This window comes from Macadamia integrifolia, chromosome 9 (assembly GCF_013358625.1).
Source record: "Macadamia integrifolia cultivar HAES 741 chromosome 9, SCU_Mint_v3, whole genome shotgun sequence".
NCBI lineage: Eukaryota > Viridiplantae > Streptophyta > Magnoliopsida > Proteales > Proteaceae > Macadamia > Macadamia integrifolia.
Window position 1 is genome coordinate 38,685,896 of NC_056565.1, and position 4,539 is coordinate 38,690,434.

The following is a 4,539-nucleotide window of genomic DNA, read 5'->3' on the forward strand; positions in this document are numbered from 1 at the left end:
TCATGTGCGGGTTCAATCGCCGTCGTTCTCCCATCAATAAATGGATCATGATTATGGAGACACAAGACAAACCTTTCCCAAGTAGAAGTTTTTTTTTTTTTTTCCTGCAAGACTCTTTAACTTTATTGGTGGCAAAATGGGGATTGCAAGTAGTATTAAAGAGGTCGGGCTAGGTCGGGCTTAATGGAGTCGGTTCAGATTGGGCTTACAAATATATTGGGCAGATTGGGTGCTCGTTAGGCTAGATGGTTGCACCATGTACTATCTGTTTATAAACGTGTTGGGTTCAAGCCCGACACGTTTATCAATCAGGTTGGTTCATGTAGGGCCATAAACGTGTTGGGATCGGTCGGGCCTACCGGTGTGGGCTTAGAATTGACACCCGTAGCTACAACCTAGGTAGCAGCTAAATTTCATTTATGGGGGAGGAAAAAATTTGGCTACTACCTGGGTTGCTTTGTAGCCAAAGATATGGAATAATTCACTTATTTCTTAGGTTCACAAATACTCTCCAAGGTTTGGTATTTTCTAAAATACCCTCATCATTACTATTTCTTTGGCTGTGAGTAGGGATTGTAGCTACTTAGCTGCAACCCGAACAATAGCTAAATTTCATTCAGGGGGCGGAGCGATAAGATTGTTGTGGACCACAGGTAGGACTCCATGGCTACAATGTGAAAGCCTGATTTTTCTATTGGGCCCAATAAAGTTCGAAAGTTGCAACCTACAATCCCATAAAGGCCACAAGTAAGCCCACAACTTATTTTTTTGGGTAGAAAGGTAAGCCCACAACCTTGGCTCAAGAAAAGTCGAGAGACTTATGACTTATGACTCATGACATTTTTACATATATATATATATATATATATAGGGAAAGTGTTTCCTGTAGGGGAGTGTTGCTCTTACATGTGCGTGAGGGCCATGGGAGCACACAAAGAAGAATCAAACAGAGGGTGTCATTTTCTATTTCAGTGGGGGTGGGAGGCTAGTCATTTCGCCACCCCCATATTTCTAGGTGCAAGATATACTCCCCCCTAAGAACCATTTTCCCATATATAATATATAAGTTTATCTATATAAAAATATGTAAAAAGGTTGAGCATGCTGGTGGTGTTCCCAACTTGTGTCACACTCGCTCTCTTCATTTGAAAATGACTTCCATGCCCCTTGCATCTCAAACCCTCCATTGGTTGAGCCACTAGCTCTAGGAAAGCTAGTGGTGTGCCTATCCCTCTCCCTAAAATATAATGTTTGTTTTATTATACGATGGTTTTTAAAACCATTGCGGAAGAACTCTGCACGAAGGTAGTTTATACAACCACAGCTACATACACTCCCACCAATTAGCAAAAACTTCCTGTAAAAGATTCCTTTGATATTTAGTGGCAATTTTAATAAACCACAACTATACATGCTTATATGGATAGATATAGCCAAAATTTATTTAAATAATATCTATATATTTTATCATTCCACCATGATAAGCTATTTAGTGCATTTAAACATATGTCAATCCTATTAAAAAAAAAAGTGGCTATATGTGCACTCATAACACATTTTGCGATTGTAAGTGATGAGCACATTTATGTGTGAAATCTAAGTAGTAAAACATACATTTTTACATATTTAGAATGGAGCTACCTTGAGTTTTACTTTCTTTTTGTATCTTTTGTATTTTAAAAGCCATAAACATTATCGGGCATCATATCTCTCCAACAATAACTACCTAGTGTAGTTGGTGAGCTATGGTGTGCAAAATTCCCTTGCTCACCTGGAGGTCTCAAGTTCGAATTTCATGGTTGTCGTTTTTTTTTGGAGAATTTTGTTAAAGATTTTATGCTTTTCATTCACTTAAAGCACTAAGGGCATGGAGGAGATTTCCATATCAAATCAGAAGATTATTCAAATCTTCAAAGCAAGAAAAATCGTGGGAGGGGTTTCTTGCGTAAGAATAGAAAAAAAAAAGAAAGAAAAAAAAGGGAGAAATAAATCTTGTCCAAATCTTCTCTCTCCTCCACATCATCATCAGAAGATTGTCCAAATCACACAGCAAAAAGGAAAATCGCAGCAAAAAGGAAAATCGTCTAAGGAAAAAAAGAAATTCGGCCAACAAGGGTTGTACACAAGATTTGAAGAGAGGGAGAAAAAGAAGAGAAAAAAAGGGAAAGAAAATAAACAAAAAAAATATAAAAAAATTTTCCAAGTTTATTTCTCTCTTCTCTCTCCTCCACCTTAGCACTTTTGGTCTCAAAAGATCTCACCTATCAATTGTGGGTTTTCCTTTTTTAGGAAAGAGAAATTTTTTACCCTACATCCCCATTCCCTATAAATACAACTTATGTAAGAGGAGGGAAGACACTTCATTCTTCCTCTAGTTTTTTTTAGTTGCTCTCTCTCTCCCTCTCTCACTCTCTTCATTTTTAGTTCATCTTTGTTTTTGCTTTAATCACTTTTACAATAACTTTTTATTTCAATTAATGCAAGCACTCTTTTATTTTTATTTAGCCTTTTATGTTTATGATTTATGGAATTGAGTTGTAATTTTTGAGTTATAGTTATAGGCTTAGATCTAGGTGACACGATCACGAGCCGTGGAGCATCTCTTTTTCAAGTTCAGTTTTTTTTTTCAAGATTTTTTTTCTTCAAGCCTAGAAATTTCAGATTTGGTTCATTCTAGATCTGGTTTTTAGGGTTAGCAGTATCTTAAATCACCCTAGCTTTTAAGTTTAAACATTGATTCAGGTAGATAGGCTTCTTCAATAGTCTTCTCTCTCCCCTTTCATTCCCTCTTATAACTACCATTTCTTTCTTAATTTAGGATTTTAATTTCAGTCGTTACAATATTGCTTTCCCTTTCCCCCAAGGTTCATGGCTAATGTATGCGTTGGTTTTGCCCCTCCTAGCCATAAAATCATAATTTTATTGTTTTTATTTTAATTGCCTCCCTTTCCCTAAAGCCAAGTAGAGTAACCCTTGTAAAAGTGACTCCCTGGTCAAGTAAGGAAGCTCATATTATGATGCATCCCTCGGGTTAAGTAGAGAAACCTACTTATGAGCCTCTGTCTAGCTTTATCCCTTTTCTTTTACTTTATTTTTATTTAAGATTTTTTTTTCATTCATTGCTTTTTTAATTGCGTGGGTTGTTTATTTTCAGTTATTTATTTATTTAATTTTAATTGTGTGGCTTACGTATTTAAATTCTTAGATGACGAATGGTTAGGATGTTATTTGAGATACATATGTTTAGGACGGTAGTTAGAATTAGATCACAACCATTAATCGGTTCACTTTTGCACTATTAAAAGAAGCCAAAAATAAAGTGTCTGCTCTCCCTGTGTTCAACCCGTAGCTACACTGATCCGTACACTTGCAGTTACATTTTAAATCCTAACAAGTTTTTGGCACCATTGTCGGGGAGACAGTTCTATGTTATTTTTCGCTTTCTTTTGGTAAATTGGAGTGCTTTGTTTGCTTTGTTTTGTTTTTATTTTTCTTCTATTGAATTCATGAGAAGAACATCTTACAATAATAGTTGTATCGGTGGAGGTTGCTAAGCCCCACAGTATGATAAAGACAGATTTTGCTCTGTAGTAGTGCCTCAGGAATTGAATTGAGCAACCCCGAATCCCTTTCGATAAGCTCCCAAAAAGCCAAAATTTTTTTTTCTTTCCATTCTTTTATGCTTGTCTTACTCTAGTTGTGGGTAGTTTTCTGTTGCATGAGTGCTATGGGATACGTAATCCTAAGAATCGATTAGAAAGAAGAAATCCAACTAGTAGTGACCCTATACCTATACTCTCATCAATACCTTTCAATATGGGATACCAATAACTAAACCCTCCACCTAAATCTCTGAAAGATAGGTTCTATCTTGCTAGAGCAGTCCAACCTTCCTGCATAGTTCTAGGACAAGCCCAGGGCAATAATTTAGAGCTCAAATCTCAGTACATCACTATGTTTTCCCACTTTCATGAGCTACCCTCTAAGGATGCATACCTATTCCTTAGGGAATTTGAGGAGGTTGCGTTCTGATTAAGGTCCAACAATTGACTGATGATGCTGTAAAATTAAGGTTCATAACTTTTGTGCTCAAAGACCAAACTAAGAAATGGATCTATGGTTTGTCTACCAACTCCATTGCCTTATGGGATGTGTTTATTATAGCCTTCTTGAAAAATTTCTTTTCGTTGCATAAAACCAATAAACTCAGGAGTGAAGTTCTTTAATTCAGGCAGAAACCTAATGAGTATTTCTCCAAATTTATGGAGAGATTTAAGGACCTCATTCAGGAATGCCCTCACCATGGAATTGATACATGACAATTTTGTCAAATCATTTATGAGGGTATTGATTATCATACTAAGCAGTTGTTAGAGTCTATATGCCTCAAAGGTTTTACATCTTTTATAGATGAAGACGATGCTTAGAACTTTTTGCTTGAATTGGCTGAGAAAACCAGAGAAGGGGAGTCTACTAAAGAGACTGAGAGGATAAATAAGGTTTACTTTGTAGAAGGTATTATCGCCAAAGAGGCTCAAC

General features: G+C 36.4%; 1 non-coding gene across 1 annotated transcript; it reads right to left on the reverse strand.

Annotated features, from left to right (window-relative positions):
• Nucleotides 1–4,202: 4,202 nt before the first annotated feature.
• LOC122090267 lies at nucleotides 4,203–4,309 on the reverse strand. Its single transcript, XR_006143506.1, has one exon. It is a non-coding gene; the product is annotated as a small nucleolar RNA R71 (small nucleolar RNA).
• Between the last annotated feature and the right edge of the window lie 230 nt (nucleotides 4,310–4,539).